This window comes from Macrobrachium rosenbergii, chromosome 42 (genome assembly GCF_040412425.1).
Source record: "Macrobrachium rosenbergii isolate ZJJX-2024 chromosome 42, ASM4041242v1, whole genome shotgun sequence".
Lineage (NCBI taxonomy): Eukaryota > Metazoa > Arthropoda > Malacostraca > Decapoda > Palaemonidae > Macrobrachium > Macrobrachium rosenbergii.
Genome location: NC_089782.1, coordinates 43,536,322 through 43,559,543, shown reverse-complemented (window position 1 = coordinate 43,559,543; position 23,222 = coordinate 43,536,322). Strand labels below are relative to the sequence as shown.

Sequence of the window (23,222 nt, the reverse complement as noted above, 5' to 3'; positions counted from 1 at the left end):
ATTTACTGGTAAGCTTTCATCTGACTTGAACAGAGAATGCGATCACTGCCATCGTGCTAATCATTAGAATTAGGTTATTTTACGGAAGAAGCCAGAATTACAAATATTTTTCTTAAAAACTCATCAAAACGAAAACTTTCTTCTCAATACATGACCTTGCAAATGCTTAATAACAGAGAAAAAATAATTAAATTGACTTATAAAGCCCCCTCCATAGCTAAAGGATCAGTATATTGATTTATTCAGGTTCAGTGCCATCATTTCCTAGCCATTTTTGAATGAAAAACCCAAAATGGTTTTTCATGCAAAATGGCTAACTGGAACCTTCCGAAATGGCTGGCTGGAGTTTTCATTACCGTATATTGATTTATTCAGGACAACTTCGAGGCCAATTCAACAGTCAACAACTTCATATTTTCATAACAATCTTCATGCAAAAAAATATGAGAATTTAAGACGCCTTCGTTATTGAGGACTATACAGTCGTATTGTATAAATAACCTGAATTTATTTGCATAATGGGGGAATTTATGACATTTGCTGAGTTATTCTTAGTATTAATAAAACGTGCATAACTACATTGAAGAGCATCTTCGTTAACCTCTCAGAAGTGGAATTATGGAATTTTTTTCCAAGACTGGAAATTAGGAAGTGATTGTTGTGCCAACTATCCTTTATGGAGGTGATTATGGTGATGTATAAAACTAATAAAAAGCTTGTGTTAGGTGAAAGAACGGATCAGAGTGTTCTGAAATTATTTTGTCACATGGAAGGAATACAATAATTTGGTAAAACGAAATTATAATTCGTAATTATTACGACGAAAAGATGGAGAGACCAAGAGAGTGGCGGATCGACGAAGTTTAAGCTTGAAAAATCTTTTTATTTCTATTTCATTCTGCTTTCTTTTTTTCAGTCTTTTTACGCGGTTTTTAGTTTTATTCAAAGTAATTTTTGGCACCTCCATGGGTTTTCTTGATTTCTTAGTTTGCATAAACAAATCACAACGTTCTCTTCATATTTCCGGGTTGTTATGTTCTTGTACTTTTATGTAATCACCCAATTCTGCCGACTTATTTCCACACTGTCGTCTGTTATCCATTTTTCACTTCTTGCGTTAGCTTTTTTCGTAAATTACTTCTTTGGACATCTTTCTTCCTTTGACAGCATCCGTTCTCTGAAATCTCTGTTACTGTTTCTCATTTTTCCTGTTTATTTCCTTATCTTATTTCTCTTCTGATTTCATCGTTCACCAAGGATTGTTCCTGTACTTTTCTTTCTCCAGGAGACATAGTATTTAGTTTTGATGATAAATTGAGTGATAAAGACATTAACTACAAAGGCAATGGGGTTGGGTGTTAATTTGTATAACCTGAATTGATTTTATTCATTTAGCACTCACTCCTACCTCATTTTTTCTCCGCAGTCTTTTTTGTTTAAAAAACAATAGTTTAGTTCTAATTTAAGGCAACATAACGTATAGGCTTATGTAGCATTTTAATAAATAGCTGATGATTATCATAGAAACCCCCGTTATAATACAATTTTATTGAAAGGTATGAGAAATTTATACATGAGAAGCAGTACTCTTATTTGTATATATAGTCTTATTTCCATGGTGTTCGCGGTACGCTGTCTGCTTAAAACCATAACATTGCAGATGTCAACTCGTGGAGCTGTTGCATACCTCATTGCACCTCGCAACCCATAGGATTTTGTGGTATGTTACTCTTATTATTTGCAATGTGTCTTTTAGTCCAATTCATATTCGGAAATGAGGTATTTTAACCCCATATCAAAGCCATGTGTTTAGGGAAATTTTTCGCCTTACATTAGGCAATCGCAGTCTGCAACCGCGAACATTCTAAGCCAGTGTTATCCAAGCCAGTCCAGTAGTATTTTACTATACCTTTACTCGCATAATTTTAACGGTAACACGAAAATTAACTCAAAGGGGTAACTTGAGCCAGTGGCCTAGGATATTAGACCGAGTAGGCTATGGTTACGGTCTATTATCACATGTGTCATACATACCTCAGTGCCCTAGCACATGGTGTACGATAGACAGCGAATCGTCATCGTCCTTGATTTCTTTTTTTTAACAATAAATGTGACTAGTTCTTTCTTAAATGTGTTTTAGTTCTCACTTTTTGGTAGATCTAAGTACTGCAGTAGCTCCGCGTTGGCGATTTTCCTCTAACTTGACTTTTTCTACAGTTTTTTGGTTGCCAATTGTGGATTTACCTTAAATTTTTGTCGCACAAATGCAGTTAACCTGTAATTAACCCCAGAAGTTCACCCAACAAGGGGTTTCCATACACGATCTTCACAAGACGGAGCATTGGTGCGTCTGTTTCGAACGGTTCACATCCCGTCTGGCATGTACAATAACTTGTCAACGTATGGGTACTGCCCCCACTGGCCAGTACTAAACAAGGCGAAGGGACATTCCATTTGGCTGACAACAAACAAATGCAGCACCAGTATCTGAAGCCTTAAACGTGTAGAAAAAACCAGTTTCCAAGGTAAACACAGGCACGGAGCTAATACTTAGAATTACCCACTTTTTTTATTTTGTTGGCATCCTGCAGAATAGTCTGCGCTCTGCTCTTTGCCACCTGTTTAGTCCTGTCTGAAGGATTTTTGTTCCAGTTTTCTTCTTTATTAACTCCATTAATTTGTCCATGTTCTTAAATACAAATGTTTTCACTACATTGATCAGTTTTATTTCTTATGTTCATGTATTTCAATAGTGTTTTCCTCTCTGATTGAAGGCCCAAAAGGCATCACTTAATTTTATAGATGTTTGCCATGAACAGTGGTATTTGTATTCTTGCTTTGTTATACCATGTGAATTCCAGTCCTTTAATTTCTTCATTCCTGCTCATACACAGATTACTTGTATTTGATGCATTGCATAACATGGAACCTTCACAGACATAGAAACACTTACTGGGTACAAATAATTTGTCATCATGTATTCCTGTATTCTTTCATATCTGTGGTGAGCCTTTTGTGATGTAATGTTTCATGCCTTTGGATATAGATTTCTTTTTAACACCTTTTCTGATGCCATTTCCAACTTTCACCAATCCTTTAGACACAAATTCTTATCCTTAATATATTTTGTGATACTTGTTGAACATTAGCCATCATGACTTTGGGGCATTTTTCCTTTTACTTAGCAAAAATGTATATTTTTTCACTTTTCATATTTTTTTATGCAAAAATGTATATTTTTAAACTTTTCATATTCTTATTTTCTGATGCTTGTATTTTTGTTCTTTTGGAAAATTCTGTGAGTAGGCTAATGGTCCATCGTCTGCCTGCTTTGTACATGCTGTAGGAATTTCATGAACCACAAATATGCTTTTCTTATTATGCAAAACCTTTGCTGCTTTGCTGTAAAGTTGGAAGATTTTAGAGCTTATGTATGCTTTTTTTTTTTTTTTGTTTATTTGCAAAAATGTTTTTCTCTGATTTTGGAACTAGATTACCCAGTACATTATTCTTAGCTTCCATTTTTTCCATTCATCTTAAACAATTTTTTAGTGAACTCCATCATTTTGATCTTATTTATCATTCTTAGAATTGTCTGTGAAACATCATCAGATTTTTACGCCCATTGACTTACAACCTATATTGCATCCATAGTCAAAGATGATGTAATCTGTTAATAGTTGATATGTTATCAATTGAATTATTATTTCAGTTGTTTCTCTGTATCCCATTATGTCTCTGTTTACAAACAACACATTTTATTCAATTTCCATCTTTTGATATCCACAAACACAGCAAAGATTATTGTTTTAAGTCTGTATTTCATATTGATACATTGATTTATAATCTTCACTATAGTCAGATTGTTATTGTATTTTTCATATTTTTATTCTGGTTTTCTTTGCTTATTTGTTTTCCTCCTAAACTTCATCATTGTCCCATGTTTTATTTTCCTGTTACTGACACTTTAGATGTTAATTTTTCTGTTGCTTTATTATATCCAGACATCTTGTTATTTACAACCTAGCAGTTGTTGGCATGTGAAATTTGTAGCCTTATGATAGTTGACAGTTTTCAGAGTAGCAGGAGGCATTAAAGTAGGTTAGTTTTAGTTGGAAAATCAATGTATATCTGTTGTGGGCTCCCAAGTGGTCCACACTTCTAATGACTCACCAAACAATGTCAACATATTTTAGTTGATAGCCCTGTTAATAAGATTTTTCTCTGTTCTGAATTGCAAAATGAATTGAGAAGATGGTGAAATGGAGGTGTCCAAGAATATTGACCCTTCCATTCTGTTGAAGAAAGGTATATAAATAGTAATAAATTTAATACATATTAGAATGTAACTTTAGCAACACAGCAGGATGTTATAGGATGAGTTGTAGATCCCTCCTTCCTGTCTTGTTACTATACTTAGGACACATTATTTGAAGTTAGGTTAGTATTTATTTGTTATATCACAGCTCCATTTTATTTATGTTTTGTATCATTTATATGTTGAAAATAAATGCTTTAGTTTTGATTTTTCATTTGTATGTTATTTTAGTTTTTCATGCCAAATATTTATAGTAATTGGTGTATTTCGTATTTACACTGGCAGTTTTGCTACTTTTCACTTCATGTCACACTTTAAAAGGAGGTGATTTATCAGGTATGCAGACAGTGCATCTTTAGAATACCTTGTAATTGATATATTTGTAGATGTTTATACAGTAGATGCTTAATAGGGGTCTGAAGAAAATGTTAGGTTAGGTTATGTAAGGTAAATTAGTAGGTACAGGAGATTGTGCATCACCATCATATGCAGTTGTTTTTTTTTTTTTTTATAATGTTATGTCCCCCATTGCAGGAAATGTAATCACTTCATGGTCTGCATTGCTCATGGACTAATTTCCATAGCATTTAAAGGATGTCATTTACTGCACATCAGGCCTAGGGCTTATAGGTTAGGTTAGGATAGTAAAACTAGCTTAAATTTTGCATCAGTTATAGTTTTTACCAGTTTATTTTACATTTAAAGTTCTGTTTGTAGCCCTGTTTGATAATGAATTTGAATTAGGCCTAGCCTAGTTCTTGCCATTCAGTAGTAAACTCAGGTCCAAATTAGGCTTATGGCGTAATTTTTTTTTTTTTTTTTTGAAGAATGCATATGGGATGCGAAGTCATTATTTAGTTTAGTCCAAAATAAATCCTGTGGTCTGATGTACTGACATGATTTAGGTTGGTTGTACTTGTACATTGTACAGTATATAGGTTTAAACTTTGAGGTTCCCTGCATATGTGTGTGCTGAGTTGTTAGTTCACTCTGTTGATATTAGATAAAATTTGCTTTTTGTGTCTATGATTGAAAGCCTTTGTGTGTGTTGCAAATGAGTATGATGCCTGATTTGTCTTACTTGGTGGTTTTCTGATGACAGCATTTACTTAGATAGCTTTCATTTATTTTTCGTGGTGCAGGTGAAAATTAAGAATATCACCTAAATAGTATTACAGTATTCATGTTACAAAGACATAGTTTGGTTTGAATTCAATGCAGCATTATGTACTGTCACCTGGTTTAGTTTTTTGAATAGGTAATTATGTATTACCTGACACAGGACTTAGTTGGATAATTGTCTTGTTGCTGGGTTCCATTGAATGAGTCAGTTACTTGTCAGGTCCCGCAGAGTAAGGATAAGAGATTATAGATGGTTGTAGCCAACCTCTATTTTGGGTTATTAGGAAGGAAGTTTTCTTAATTCCAAAGGTACATTTGTATATAATAATAAAGCATCTGTACAGTATGTACAATATGGATTCAAGCATTGTATATAATAATAAAGCATCTGTACAGTATGTACAATATGGATTCAAGCACTATCAGGATGGTAATTTTAAGTGGTCATCATAAATTGCAATTTAATAAGACAAACTTTATAAATGTCTGGAACATTTTTCATAGATTAGCTTATTTTTTGGACAACTCGCTATAGCAAAATAATATACTGTATTGCTGTATGTCTCCTGTCTCCATATTTCACAGCTTGCAAGAAGACTGCAGTATATCCCTCATCTTTCGAATAATAGACCCATTTTCAGTTCTCAAGATTATTTTGCATTATAGCTTAGCATTAGCCTAATCAAAAAAAAACAAACAAAAAGTGCGCACAGAATTCACCCTTTTATAACGCAAGTCATAAGTTCGACATGTAGACACGCCTAACTATTCGTTACCTCCATGTAAATATGATGAGGAGTTGAAAATTTAATTTAATGTTATATGATTTTGTTTTATCTGGTTTAATTTTTTATATTCGAGTCTAGCATTACGTACGAGGGGAGTGTTTTTTGATACTTTGGCTTCCCTCCAGTCATAAGGCGCTGGAAGGGGAGATCTCCCATGCCGGTCATTTTGCAGGAATTCGATACCTTGGGTCTCCTTTCCTCGGAATTGGGGGTGCAGTGGCCCTGCTACTCTCTCTCTCTCTCTCTCTCTCTCTCTCTCTCTCTCTCTCTCTCTCTCTCTCTCTCTCGCCAATTTTCACCGAGAATTGGATGCAGTTTTCTGCTTGGATGTTAAGATTTTGATATTTGTATTTTGTTCATATGTTCGTGTACTTGCGAAATTGACGTTTTTATTCACTCAGTAGTTTTTTTTTTTGGCATAGGTTAAAAGAATTAATCTCGAGTGATGTTCGATTATTTTTGTTTATTCGTCGCCTTGAGATATTTATGTATTTGTTCCGTGTTTATGCTGTATTTCATTATTTGTCATGTTTTTTTGTTTCTGCTTTTTTAGTTTTCACGGTCTTATTACGTCAGCAGACAATTTTACTTTGTTCTAAACAAGGTAGGCCGCTGTAAAACGGGCATGTTTTCTGACATCTTTGTACTGACACACGTTAACGCTCATTTACAGGCACGTGTACAAACTTAGTACTATCAAAGTAGAGATGGGTAGATTTTGATCCTAAGTACAGAACTTGAGTTTCGACAGGAAATTACGCAAGACATTGAAGTCAGTTCGTATTTCTATTATCAGCAGGAAATGAAAAGATGAAGTCTCATGAATTTCAACAGAATTGTTTATATGTGTTATAAAAATGATCTGCTACAACCCCCAACTCCCGTCTAGCGTTACCCGATAGTTGTTGAGCTGAATCATTCCTATCCGATATTGGCTTGACCCTCCAAAATGTCATCTAACCTTGACCAGGAGACTGTCATTTAGTCCCTTTCTTGTAGATTCTCAGTTTTTCATGGCTCCATAGGGAGCGTACGTGTGCTTCCTTACACAGTTACACGGTATGATTTTTTTTTCTTTTTACTTGCATACGGGAATATTTAGCATTCGATGATCAAGCGCATGCGCAGATCAGGCTTCCATATGCTGACTTAAACGGTTTGTTTCTTTTAAACAAAGATCTTAAATAATTAACGTGTGTTGTGCTTACTTTCATATGATTTATATTATGTGAAGAAGTGTTTTTCGTTGTGTTATATCAAAAAAGTTTTTGCTTGAGGTAAAAGCGTAAACAGTGCCCGCATAGTTATGTCGATCGTGCGTGTATACCAGAAAATTAAGCTTATTAGAAAATACATCATACGCCATTATCAAGCGCATTTTGTCGATAATGAGGCTGAGTTTACAAGATTACTGTTGAAGAAACATTGGTTTTAACGCAACGTTTTAAATTCATCTAAGATCTCAGCATAATTATATAAAAAATATGTATCCGTACAAGTCAGCATAGTGTGGCTCGATTCGCGCATGCGCTTGATTACCGTATGTATATCTGAAGGCCTAATAAACAAAATCATATAGTCAAAGGCAGCACACGTATGGCTTCCGTGTACGGTATGCTACTTTTACCTGACACCGGAATACCGGTAACCCATTTCGCCCTAACCAGCCCATTGCCCCTTCTCTTTATCGTGGGTAGTGCCAAACCGTCTTGCTCTCTCCTCCCTCCCCCTCCCCCTCCCCCAAGCCGTAGAGGGTGATGCCGTCACTGCACCTCACGCGGTGCACTGTAGGTGTTACTTAATGTTCTTTGTAGCGTCCCTTTGGTCCCTAGCTGCAACCCTTTTCATTCCCATTACTGTACCTCCGTTCATATATCATTTCTTATATCTTTCTTTCCAACCTCTCTTATTAATTTGTTCATAGTGCAGATGCTAGGTTCTCTTCCTGTTACACTTTTCAAACCTTTCTACTCTCAATTTCGCTTTCAGCGCTGGATGATCTCATAGGTCCCAGCGCTTGACCTTTGGCCTAAATTATGTCTTCCATTCCATCCATCCCCTTCCCCCGGAAAAAATCCGGTATTATACAATGCTTACCTTCTTACCTGTGTCAAACCACTTATCTTAAAACGGTTTTTGTGAGTGCGATGATAAGCGGGGAACGTTAGTTTAGAACCCACGTGATTTATTGCTATTGAATGGCTGTTTTTTTTCTGGTGTAATGCATTTTAAGAAACAGTGGTCTGTGCTGATCTTTAAGTAAGGTGGGAGGAGGGGAGAAGAGCCTTGCAATTGGCGTCAAACACTAGAGTTTTGTCATCTAACTCTTCACTCATTCTTCCACGGCGAGTTATAGTAGATGTTACTTTTGTATGGCATCTTTGTCCATATGTTGGACATTTCTGCCATCGTAATTTACCACAATTTCTTACTGATTGTATATACATGACCCTGATATATGTATATATATGTATATTTATATATATACAATTTTTATATATATATTGTATATTTATATATATATATTTATATATATATATATGTATTTATATATATTATATATATATATATATATAATGTATGTATATATATATATTTTATATATATATATATATATATATATATTATATATATATCGTACCTGTCTGCTTATGTATGTTCAATGAAAACACTGTAAAAGATCAGCTGCCAAGTGCTTTTTGTTTTGTTCACAAAGTTGAGAAAAACAACATTGACTCTACAACAACGTGAAAAATCTTGTTCATTTAAATTTACTAAGCTCAAACCATTACTGGAAGTAAAATTTCAAAAAGTTAGAAAACAGTAGTTACACAGAAATAAAACTGTTAAGTAACGAAATATCTAGTTGTAAAAGAATAAGGCAAAGAGTGAATTGTTATTCAATGATATTTCTTTTGGCAGTACGAGAGCGGAATGCAACCTTTAAAAATGTTTCTGTTCGGTACAAGTTGAAAACTATTCTGCATTTTCAGTTTTGCAACTGACCATTGATGTTATTTTATGCAGTGAGTGAGTTTCACGTTACGTCTGTCGATTAAAACCAAAATTGGCTCAGCCTCTGTTTTTGTTTGGTTGAGGGGAAGACATATTTTGAAATCGCTATAACTGTCATATACATGAAAAGATCTCATCGAGATTTCGAAGTTGTGTTTGTTTTAAAACAAAATTCATATTGAATATTAGAAGTAGATCATGTAGCATTCTGTAGGAATTGCCCCGGATGTTAGTCGTTACTTAATGATCTTTGCAGCGTCCCTTCGGCCCCTAGCTTGCAACCCCTTTCATTCCTTTTACTGTACCTCTGTTCCTATTCTCTTTCTTCCATCTTACTTTCCGCCCTCTCCTAAGATTTTTTTAATAGTGCAACTGAGAGGTTTTTTTTTCTTTCTGTTACACCTTTCAAACCTTTTTACTCTCAGTTTCAGTTTCAGCGCTGAATGACCTCATAGGTCCCAGCGCTTAGCCTTTGACCTAAATTTTATATTCTAATCTGTTCTATAAATGAATTGTATTCTGAATTCATAGGTAGGGAGGGTCCAGGTTTTAGTACTTTCAAAAAATTTTGCCAAATGCAATAATAATAATAATAATAATAATAATGTTGGTGAAGAGTGAAAAGCCTTTCAGTAAGACATAAAGTGTTACTGCTATACAATTCAAACTGATTTGAATTGACATTGTTAACGTATCGAAGAACCAATACAGTTAGATATTTCAGAAGTGCCTCCCTCCAAATAAAACAGGGGTCATGCTTACAAGCTTTCTTGGAATGGACATTACTAGAAATGTCTGAGTCAGAGATGAGCTGTTCCCGAATGCATTGAACAACGCCAGTGCTTTGTCAGATCAAGGCAGATGTTCTGTACATCATTTATATATTGGAACTTTAGAAGTTCAAGCCAATATGCAATGCTTTACTATCCTAATACTATTCTTCTTGCATTTTAACACATTTTTATCTATTTATTAATTTATTATTTTCTTTTCTAAAATAAGTGGGATCTCCTTTCTATGTATTTCCCTTTATTTCCTCTTGCTTCTTCCTAATGAACACCATATTCTTTGGAAGCTTGAATTTCAAGTCAGTGGCCCCTGTGGGCTTGTTCCATATGAGTAGGTTTCATCTACTGAATAATAATAATAATAATAATAATGATGATAATAATAATAGTAATAGTAATAATATATTTTGATAGTTGTGACCTTTACGACCGAATAATAAGAATAATAATAATAATAATAATAATAATAATATATTTTGATAGTTGTGACCTTTAGGACCGAATAATAATAATAATAATAATAATAATAATAATAATAATAATAATAATAATAATAGTAGTAATAATATATTTTGATAGTTGTGACCTTTAGGACCGAATAATAAGAATAATAATAATAATAATAATAATAATAATAATAATAATAATAATAATAATAATAATAGTAATAAAATATTTTGATAGTTGTGACCTTTAGGAGTGGCATTTTACATTCCGACTATCGAGAAATATTTAATATTTATTAAAATAATATCTTTAATATTTATTAACTATTGTCGATAAGTCTTACCTATTTATAGCATTTTTATATGGATGGGATATTTGTATTTCTGATGAAAGATATTGCCATTGTGTAGCCATTCTACAGTATCTGTGATTAGTACGGGGCAAGTTTTTATAGTATAATTTTTCCGCGCTTAGCTGTTCCATAGCTATAGTAATGATTATAAATGGGTAACTTATAAGGCAGTGATTATATTGGATTAGCTTTACATCTACATTACTTTGTAAATTTAGATTTCTCGTATTTGCACCTTGAAGATGTAATTGTAATCCATGAAAGCTCACATTACTTTGTGTTTTATTTGATATTATTCTTGTAGTTGTGTAGGGAACGTTTTTACACACACAAATATATATATATATATATATATATATATATATATATATATATATATATATATATATAATATAACGGTATTGTGTACCTTGTTATTTTTAAAATTTTATTTACTACAAAATACTTTACGCACATAATTGAGTCACCTACGTAGCCCCATATATTGTCAGCACTAACATAAAAGAGAGGTTGACCATACATGGCGTACAGTACAAGGTCACGATCTGACAAGAATCCCTATCGTCGAAATTTAATATCCATGGAATATGATTCCTTGGGTTTGCAGCGTGACTCATTCATTTGAGAACAGAAGAAAACACTCCTGTTTTCATTCGTGTGTGTAAGGCAAAAACTTGCGTGGAGGGCATCACGTCCATCACTCGTCCTCTCGTTATTGGTGCAAAACTCGAGACGTAAGACTAGCGGTTTCGTGTGATGAAATTCCCCGATCTCGCGCTTGGAAGAGTTGCCAGTAACTGTTTTTTTTAATTATGTTCTGTGCTATTGTTGATCGAATTTCGATGTACGGCGTTTTATGAATTTATTTTCCTTATTCTGTCGTGTATTGACTCGAGTTGGGTCGCTTTTATTTAGAATTAGTGTCTCGTTTCCTGAATATTTCCTAATTGGCAACTATGGTCATGCCCCGCTTGCGTCATTGGGTTGGGTAGAACCCACAATGTAAGTAGACAGACTGCGGGGGCTCCCCGCCCCCAAGAGATCCTGAGAGACCACTGGATGCCTCATCCGTAGTATTTTCTTTATTTACCTTTCTTCTTTATCTCTCGTAAAGGATTATCCTTTGTCAATTTAGTCCTAGTTTAAGTAATCCGTCTCTCTGAAAGCAGACGATAGTATTGTAATTAAAAATCTAAGTCATTGAGGACCCTCTCTCTCTCTCTCTCTCTCTCTCTCTCTCTCTCTCTCTCTCTCTCTCTCTCTCAAGAAATTTAGGGAAACGCACGTGCTCAGTCCTACCAAGGCAAGCGCCGGGTAGTTTTTTTTTTTTTTATTTGGTAAACAGTTGACTGAAAAGATGCTATTTCATGTAACTGAAGACGTTTGTCTGGATTTTTTTTAGAACGCTATATATTTTCCTTTTATTCAGAAAGTAATATCGTATGTATTAGATGTCCATAATAAAGAAATGCGCCATTGTAGCATTTTCGACCAACAGTCTATTGGGTATGTAAGAATAGGCGCTTAAAAATTTCCATTTTTTTGCCCAGTTTATTAGAACGGAGTGAGTGAGTGGAAGAGCTGCAGACTATTTCGGAAAAAGCCAATTAAAATACGTGAAACCGAAGCGTAACTATCGTTGATCTAAAGTAATTGTATCGTGAATTGGAATGAAGTAATTGTACAAGAAACCACGAATCTGGCAACTATGCCTGCAAAGTTGCCAGAGACCGGAATGTGAGCGGTCTAAGCCTCAAGAGGACTCTGTAAACCAGTGATAGTCTGATCGAGTCGTAGGTCGGACGACCGTGGTGTTTTGCTGTACTTTATCTCCTTTCACTTCCGTTCAAGAACTTTCACCGGGCCGCATAGCCAAGCGAAGGGTGAGTTGATCAAAGAAAGTTGTTGTGGATTGGTGAAAATTTCTTTCACAGGTTGATGAAGATGTTATTTTAGGCCTTGAGTGATTCATGAACACAAACCCAAAAATTGAAAGCACTTGACTATTTGCTTGAAGCATTCGGGTGTTTGCAGTTTTGACACGGTGTTGGATTTTAGTACTAGTCTGTATTAACCACCACCGTAGTTTATATTATATCAGAGTTTTAGGTTAACGCTCCCTTTGTTATTAGCTTAGATCATTGTTGAAACAAACTTCAAGCAAAGTGAGACTTAAGTTAATCAGTACTGTGGGGGGGGGGGTGTTCGACGCATTGCTGATGAGCCATAATTGCTGATGTAGTGGTAATATTGTGGAAGTTTTCTGCGCAGAACTTTCATCCACGAGTCTGCAATTAAAGTTTGAATGTTGCAGTGATCGGGTTTTGTGTGGTTGTGTTCTTTAAATAGTATTTTTATTTGTCTGTGTAAGTATATCCTCTTTGTAATGTGAAACCTTCAAGAACAAGAAACTTGATATTACCGGGTGAATTGGTAAACAAAAATATCAGTGTATTGCTCTCTCTCTCTCTCTCTCTCTCTCTCTCTCTCTCTCTCTCTCTCTCTCTCTCTCTCTGCGTCATATAAAGGGAAAATGCACACATTTTTTTAAAGTTTATACATTAATTACTTTTACATGTGTTTGTGTGTATGCTTGTATACATGTATGCATATACATACACGTCCGTATTAATTGTCTGTGACAAAGCTCTTCCCAAGAAAGGTGCCGGACACCAAATACATACGTGCAGATGTCATACCTGGTATCTCCGTTTACAATTCATTAGAAGAGTGGGGGAAATAACTAAAAAAAAAAAATTATTTTTAATTTTCTGTTTGGCACATTTTTATGCCTTAGGAGATGAATGTAAAGAAAAAAACCTTTTAAAGGGAACGAAACGAATACCACTTCATTATGGAATAAATTTGAATAGCATGTTTATCCTTTTGTGGTATAGAGGCGTCACGATAATGTCATCCATGTTATAAAAATAATAAGATTCAATAGAGGTGTTTGTTTTCGTATTATTCTTTTTTTTTTTTTTTTTAGATACGCAGCCTTACCTTTTTCTTTTGTGCAATATACATTGATGATGCATCCTTATTTAAATTGAGCAGTTTTTTTTTACCTTGTTCATGAATGTTGTATTCTATTTATACATTGTACGTGCACAATATTTTTTTGTTACTCTGAGCATAAATAACTGTCTTGTTGATATTTTATATTTTTTTACAATATATAAAGAGACACCATTTTTATTTGCATAACGCTGGTGATTTTCATTATACATTCCTGATACATTTAATAAGGTATTCATGGGCAGTGCTTATTTTTGCTCTCCTGTGATACATTCTTTTACATTGTGCTTTTATGATTCATTATTTCGTACGTATTACTTTTTGTATTATTCATCGATGAGAAATACTTTAACCATGCAATAATGTATAACCCCACAACATGCATCATACAATAATGTATACCGCCACACCATACATCACACGTTAATGTATACCGCCATACCAGCATCACACATTAATGTATACTGCCACACCATACATCACACATTGTATACTGCCACACCATTCATTACACAATATATACCACCACACCATTCATCACACATAAATGTATACTACCATACCATACATCACACATTAACGTATACTGCCACACTATACGTCACTCATTAATGTATACTGCCACACCATACATCACACAATGTATATTGGTACACCATACATCGCACATTAATGTATACCGCCACACAATACATCACACATTAATGTATATATACTACCAGACCATACATCACAATTGATGTATACTGCCACACCATACATCACACAGTAATGTATACTGCCACACCATACATCACATATTAATGTATACTGCCACACCATACGTTATATATGAATTTATACTGCCACACCATACATCACACATTAACATATACTGCCACACCATACATCACACAGTAATGTATACTGCCACACCATACATCACACATTAATGTATACTGCCACACCATACATCACACATTTAACATATACTGCCACACCATACATCACACATTAATTAATGTATACCACACCATACATCACACGTTAATGTATGCTGCTACACCATACGTCAAACATTAATGTATACCACCACACAATACATCACATATTAATGTATACTGCCACATCATCCATCACACATAATGTATACTACCACACCATACATCACAGATTAATGTATACTGCCACACCATACATCACACATGAATGTATACTGCCACACCATACTTCACACATTAATGCATACTGCTACACCATACATCAGACATTAATGTATACCGCCACATCATTCATCACATAATGTATACTGCCACACCATACATCACACAATGTATACCGCCACGCCATACATCACACATGAATGCATACTTCCACACCATACATCACACATGAATGTATACTGTCACACCATACATCACACAACGTATACTGCCACACCATACATCACACATGAATGTATACTGCCACACATACATCACACATTAATGCATACTGCCACACCATACAACACACATGAATGTATACTGCCACACCATACATCACACATTAATGTATACTGCCACACCATACATCACACAGCAATGTACACTGCCACACTGTACATCACACAATGTATACCACGGCACCATACATCACACAATGTATATTGCCACACCATACATCACACATTAATGTATACTTCCTCACCATACATCACACAATGTATACCGCTACACCATACATAACACCTTAATGTATACCGCCACACAATACATCACACATTAATGTATACCGCCACACAGTACATCACATTATTGTATACTGCCACATCATATATCATTAATGTATACTGCCAGACCATACATCACATATTAATGTATACTGCCACACCATACATCACACGTTAATGTATACCGCCATACCGTACATCACACAATGTATACCACCACACCATACATCACATATTAATGTATACCGCACACCATACATCACACACTAATGCATACCACCACACTTTTCATCACACATTAATGCATACCACCATACCATACATCACACATTAATGTATACTACCACACCATACATCACATTAATGTATAGTGCCACACCATACATCACACATTAATGTATAATACCACGCCATACATCACACATTAATGTATAACGCCACACCATACATCACACATTAATTTATACCATCACGATACTTCACACGTTAATGTATACTCCCACACCATACATCGCACAATGTATACCGCCACACAATACATCAGACATTAATGTATACTGCTACACCATACATCACACATTAATGTATAGTGCCACATCATACTTCATACATTAATGTATACTGCCACACCATACATCACACATTAATGTATACCACCACACCGTACATCACACATTAATGTATACTGCCACACCATACATCACACATTAATGTATACCGCCACACCATACCTCACATATTAATGTATCCTGCCACACCATACATCACACATTAATGTATACCACCGGTGAGCTGTGATTTCACAAAGACAATGAGCCGAGATTATGGATACTCGAACCCCAGTGCCCTTTGGGTGCCCTGGGAAAGTGCCAAGTGTCACGATGGAAAGGGAAAGTGGTGCCAAGTGTCATCAGGGAAAGGGAAAGTGTCGGGCGTTATATGAGTGGACAGATTTGAGAACTCGTCATCCCCCTGGTGCCAAAATTCCTGTGTCCCAAAAATAGGTGATTTGGGAAGGTGGGTTGAAGTCTCGGGTTTAATGACTGTCTTGTTTGCTTTGCAGAGGTTTGTGTCCTTGTCTGGTCTTGTTTGTGTTTGTCTGTAGTTTATCTGTTTATCAGTTTATCAATATGTTTTTTTTCTTTTTGATAAGTGAGATCTCTCTTTATTTCCGTTGACGTTCTCTTACTTCCTAATGAACAGCATATTCTTTGGAAGCTTGAATTTCAAGTCAGTGGCCCCTCTGGTGGGCTTGTTCCATATGAAGAGCGTTCATCTTCTGGATAACAATAATAATAATAATAAATTAATAATAATAATATTTTTGCAATAGTTACTGTAGTAATAATGTTAGAGGGAGAATAACTAGTATGACAGTGTAAAATGAGTCTTTTTAATAAGGAGTATATGTGTAAAGTGACCTTTATCAAAAAGGAGTATAAACGTGTAAAATGAGACTCCTTAATAAGGAGTATATCTTTGTAAAATGAGTCTTCTTAATAAGGATTATATGTGTAAAGTGACCTTTATTAAAAAGGAGTATATACGTGTAAAATGAGACTCCTTAATAAGGAGTATATCTTTGTAAAATGAGTCTTCTTAATAAGGAGTATATGTGTAAAGTGACCTTTATCAAAAAGGAGTATATACGTGTAAAATGAGACTCCTTAATAAGGAGTATATCTTTGTAAAATGAGTCTTATCAGTAAGGAGTATTATATACGTGTAAAATGAGTTCCGGTATGCAGTAATGTGACCGACCCCGTTATTTTGGGCGGAGCTTCACGTAACCAGTCTAGCCAATAGATGTGTCACCGCAGGGCCTAACTTATGATTGGGTTCTCCCTTCGAGTTTGATACTGAGCATTTTTTTTTTAGGCAAATGTTTTTAAAGACGTTTGATGTTTTGCTTGTCTTTTTCATCCTAGTTTGCAGGATACCAAGACCAGTCATGCTATGATGACTTAGGACATCCGGTAGTGTGTTGGTCGAAGAAGGTTGGTAGTTACAGTGTATTTTTTTTCAGAGATTGCGGGTTGGCAACATAAAGGGAAAGCTAGAATGATTTTTTTTTTCTGTAGGCCTACTTGGCTTGTGTAGCATATTTTCCGTGGGTTTATGTAACCTTTTTTTAAAAGAAGTATTATTGTTATTATTATTATTATTATTATTATTATTATTATTATTATTATTATTATTATTATTATTATTTGTGGGATCTGTAATCTTTTAAACTCACATTGCTTTATGGTGAATTTTTATTTGTGCGTATTTCGTTTAGTGTTTGTCAGTCAGCCTCTGCCTTTGGGAAAAATGTTCAGCTAGTTAACGATCTCTCTCTCTCTCTCTCTCTCTCTCTCTCTCTCTCTCTCTCTCTCTCTCTCTCTCTCTCTCTCTCTCTCTCTCAGCAGGTGGGAGTTGGGAAAGGTTCAAGGACAGTGCTTGGGGTAATTGCAAAGCAAAGTAGGATGTCCCTTATTGCTTCATTACAGGCATCCTGTCACCTACGTGTCAATAATAGTTATTTGCCTATTTGGTGAGGAAAATATTTTCTGTTTTGGTTTTGCCAAATTGCATGTATGCAGTATTTAGTCTTGTATTATTTTTTTCCTCAAAGGAGGTCTTTTACCCTTCGGAAGGAGAGGAGCCAAAACAGTACAAACTTCTTTCTTACTTCTCGGCAAGCAGACGCTGGTACCCTATTTTATAATATATATATATATATATATATATATATATATATATATATATATATATATATATATATATATGTGTGTGTGTGTGTGTGTGTGTGTGTGTGTGTGTGTGTGTGTATAAATTAAGCCACAAATAACCCAATAATATCGAATCACATTTACCTCGGGATAGTTTGTGTGCATCAAAAAGAACTTGTGTTTAATAAGTAATTTTACCTAACCAAGATTTGAACCCATATATATATATATATATATATATATATATATATATATATATATATATATATATATATTATATATATATATATATATATATATATATATATATATATATATATATATATATATTATATATATATATTATATATATATATATATATATATATATATAATATATATATATATATATATATATATATATATGCATTGAAATCTTACATATGAATACCTATCTGTATTCCTGATCATTGGTGAAATATGTACATTTATAAGGCATATGCAGGTGTGGGCATGCCACATTGGTGGGATGTGCACACATTAATGTATACTTGAAAAAGAAGCAGACGCCGGTGTTTATAAGATTCCATGTAGTAACAGTAATGAAATTTACGTTGGAGAGAAGGATAGGTCCATTTCACAAAGGTTAAGAGAGCACAGAAGATCAGTACGATATGCTTCAAAGAGTTTCGGGGATTTTCGTATATATTGGGAAATCGGCCTACCATAAGTTAGAGTGGGGCCGAGTAGGTTTTCAAAAGTCTCTGCACGCGCAAAAGGAAGATTCTGGAATCCGCCATCACGAGTCAAGCATTTAAAACCCCGTAAGGTTGTAGTGCGTCATTGCTCCTCACGTGGTGTACTATAGGCATTACTTAAGGGTCTTTGCAGCGTCCCTTCGGGCCCCTAGCTGCGACCTCTTTCATTCCTTTTACTGTACCTCCGTTCTTATTCTCTTTTTTCCATCTTACTTTCCACCCTCCTAACGATTTTTTCATAGCGCAACAGTGCTCCCCACGTGGTGTACTGTAGGCATTACTTAAGGGTCTTTGCAGCGTCCCGTCGGCCCCTAGCTGCGACCGCTTTCATTCCTTTTACTGTACCTCCGTTCTTATTCTCTTTCTTCCATCTGTCTCTCCACCCTCTCCTAACGATTGTTTCATAGTGCGACTGCAAGGCTTTCCTCCTATCACACCTTTCAGACCTCCTTACTGTCAGTTTCCGTTTCAGAGCTGAATGACCTCATAGGTCCCAGCGCTTGGCCTCTGGCCTAAATCCTATACTCTCTATCTATCGAAACTATTAATATGAACTTGTCAGGAGGACAACAGAAATCGGATTTCACCGACGAGTTAATCCTAAGGCCTCTTATCAAGCATGTGTTCCAGCGGACAACGCCCGCCTGATTCGACGCAAGCGGTAACGAGCACCAAAACACAAGGGAATAACCTCTTTCCCATCATTCCCGGGTCAACGGCCATCTACGTACCACCATCGTCGTATTGCCACACCTGTATGTGCCTTATTAAAGCTCTTGTCACTCCATTTGTCCATGTTTTGCCAGTGATGAGGAGTACAGATTGGTTTTCGAAGTGTGTGGTTGAAAATTGTATATATTGTTTTTGTAGGCCCTTTCATCTTCTTAGTTCACTGTTACATTACAGTAAGATATTCTTATATATATATATATATATATATATATATATATATATATATATATATATATATATATATATATATATATATATATATATATATATATATGTATATATATATATATATATATATATATATATATATATATATATATATATATATATATATATATATACATGTATATTATATATGTTATATGTACATACATATGTATACATATATTCAGTATAAATATACTTTATATATATATATATGAGAATGTCTTATATTATATATACATATACATATGTATGTATGTATATTATACATGTACACATATATGTATACATATATATATTAATACATATATATATATACATATATATACATATACGGTAGACTTATATGTATGTATGTGTGTAAGTATGTCTGTTATGCATTTGTGTATGACACAGTCGAAGGAAACATGCGAAGTCATTAAAATTATGAGCCTGCCGTGAAAGTGATTTGAAGTTGCCAGAGAAAGACCATCTAGATTAAAAAAGAAAAAAGAAAAAACGAGTCGTTCTGTCAACGACACCTGGCTCATATTGGCTGCTCTCGTTTCCTCGTTATGTCACAGGTGACTCGAAACACAACTAAACGAAATTAAATGCCTCTGTGGAAAGTAAAAGAAATTAAGTGAAATTGGAAGGTGATTTCACATTTCGTAATAACTCGGTTATACTTCCGCGCGTGATGTGTATTTTGTGTGTGTGTGTGTGTGCGTGTGTGTGTGTGCATGTGTGTGTATGTATGTGTTTGTGCCTGCAAGTTATGTATGGAAGTGGTTTACCGGTAGATTGACATGTGAGATGTAATTGTCTTTCAGTCTAAACATCATTAATATTACACACACACATATATATATATATATATATATATATATATATATATATATATATATATATATATATATATATATATATATATATGTATGTATGTGTGTGTGTGTGTGTTTGTGTGTACAAGTTACTCATGGACGTAGTTTACTGGTAGATTGACATATAAACTTCATCAATATATGTATATATGTATATAAATATATGTATATATACAATATATATATATGTATATATATACAATATATATACAATATATATACAACATACATATATACATATATATATATATATATATATATATATATATATATATATATATATATATATATATATATATATATTGTCATGTTATATATTATGGGATCCAATGTGTTTATGGATGCTGACTCAAGAAGCTTTTTATGTTGCTATGAGAACAATTGCCAACATGACACCACCTGAGGTTCTCCCCCGTGTTACTGGGGAAGAGAGAGAGAGAGAGAGAGAGAGAGATGAAGTTTCAAATGTGACTTTATTAAGTCTAAAAACCGGTGTTTAATTTAAGGTTTTGTTAAGTCGTAAATCGTTCTCCAAACCTCACGTTCTTTTTTTCCTCCTTCACACGTCATGCGAGCGCCACATGTCGTTATTAAAGATGACATCATGGATGTCATCTTTAATAACTAATAATGTGAGATTATGTTACTTGTTTATGCTAATGTTCTCATTTTACACGGTCGAGAATGAGAAGCTTCTGAAGGGATTATGAAGGAAATTATGAGAAATTTGTTTATGGTCTTATATGATTGATTGAATTTCATTTCTTTTGAAGTGTTAATTATTATTATTTTTTCTGGTCTGTCACAGTCATCCTATTCGACTGGGTGGTTGTTATAGTGTGAGGTTCCGGGTTGCATCCTGCCTCCTGAGGAGTCCATCACTTTTCTCACTCTGTGCGCTGTTTCTAGTAGCACACTTTTCTGCATGAGTCCTGGAGCTACTTCGGCATCTAGTTTTTCCAGGTTCCTTTGCAGGGATCTTGGGATCGTGCCTAGTGTTCCTATGATTATGGGTACAGTTTCCATTGGCATATTCCATATCCTTCTTATTTCGATTTTCAGGTCTTGATACTTATCAATTTTTTCTCTTTCTTTCTCATCTGCTCTGGTGTCCCATGGTATTGGTGTTGATTGAAAAAAATCAAGAAGAAAGTATCACTCATTATTATTATTATTATTATTATTATTATTATTATTAGTAGTAGTAGTAGTAGTAGTAGTAGTAGTAGTAGTAGTAGTAGTAATAATAATAATAATAATAATAATAATAATAATAATAATAATAATAATAATAGTAGTAGTAGAAATGTAGGCGCAAGTTGTATGTTCGTCACTCTTATGAATCTATATTCGGTTCCACTTCAGTAACTTCTGAATGACGGAGGATATTCAAGACCCAACTTTTATTTTACGACCCTTTTTAGGAGACAGTTTTCGTGGGTCCTTCCCACCCGTGACGTCGCTCTCCACCAGGAACCATTCTGCTGTTCATGCTTTGCCTCACGCGTTCACTAAGTCTACAAGGCCAGCAGCATGTAACGGTGCTTGTTTTGCAGTTTCCATCTTCCAGGCACCGATTTCTGCTTCTGTTCTTTTACGAAAGTATTTGTCATGTCCTTGCAAAAGTGCGGAACTCAAGGGTAGATCGTTTTTGGAACCGCTGACGAAGAATTTGCGGCGAATGTGTACTTCACGAGGAAGTTCAGTTCGCGCTCTCTGTCGATGTAGAGCCGAGTGTCCTACGGGTTGTTTTCTGAGTACAGGAGTGTTAAGAAGAGAAGGGAAAAAAGACTGCAGTCTCACTGGCAGTCGCTTGACTGGGGTTTTGTTCTGCTCGAATCAGTTTGTGTTGTGCTACATGCAATGATGCAATGTAAGGATTAATTCCCAGTGTTCTGTGACGTTTCATTTATGATAATTTCTGCAATATGATAAATTTAAATTTATTCTCTGATGTTCTGTGCAGTGTCTGTTGGAAGGTTTGTAATATTTAGCCGTCGTTTTAATTTCAGTCTGACGTGATGTTAAATTTAATCATAAGATTATTCTTTAAATCCTTGTGTTGAAAGTCACTCGATCATTCTCGTTTAGTAAAACCTTAAGAAGTTGAGTGGATGAATTTCTCGCATCTGAATGTAATGATAAATGACAGCTTTAAATTATTCGTTTTTAATAATTAGAAATTTATAAGTAATTCAGCTGACCTTTGGGCCTGAATTTAACCCATTACTGCTTGCACACGACTTCTAAGCTTTGTTGCAAGTTTTCGTTAATGTTGGTTTTGACAAGCGTCGGTCATATATTCAGCCCTTCTCTTTATACCGGGATTGAAATCTTTTTGCTATTGTTTCTGTTAGATTAAAGGGGGCCTTGTGCCAGCACGGGTTTCTGCTCGTAGGGACAGCCCGTCATATTCGAAACCTGCGTAGATAGG

General features: G+C 34.8%; 1 protein-coding gene across 2 annotated transcripts in view; it reads left to right on the top strand.

Annotated features, from left to right (window-relative positions):
- Positions 1-1,597: 1,597 nt before the first annotated feature.
- LOC136828358 (ileal sodium/bile acid cotransporter-like) overlaps positions 1,598-23,222 on the top strand; it is a 49,006-nt gene continuing 27,381 nt past the window's right edge. The window contains exon 1 of one of the 2 annotated variants that reach the window (XM_067086304.1): positions 1,598-1,720. The gene's annotated coding sequence lies outside the window, so the exon portion shown is untranslated. Of the gene's footprint in view, positions 1,721-12,148; positions 12,714-23,222 lie in introns of those variants that run through there. The other variant, XM_067086302.1, reaches the window with a different exon arrangement.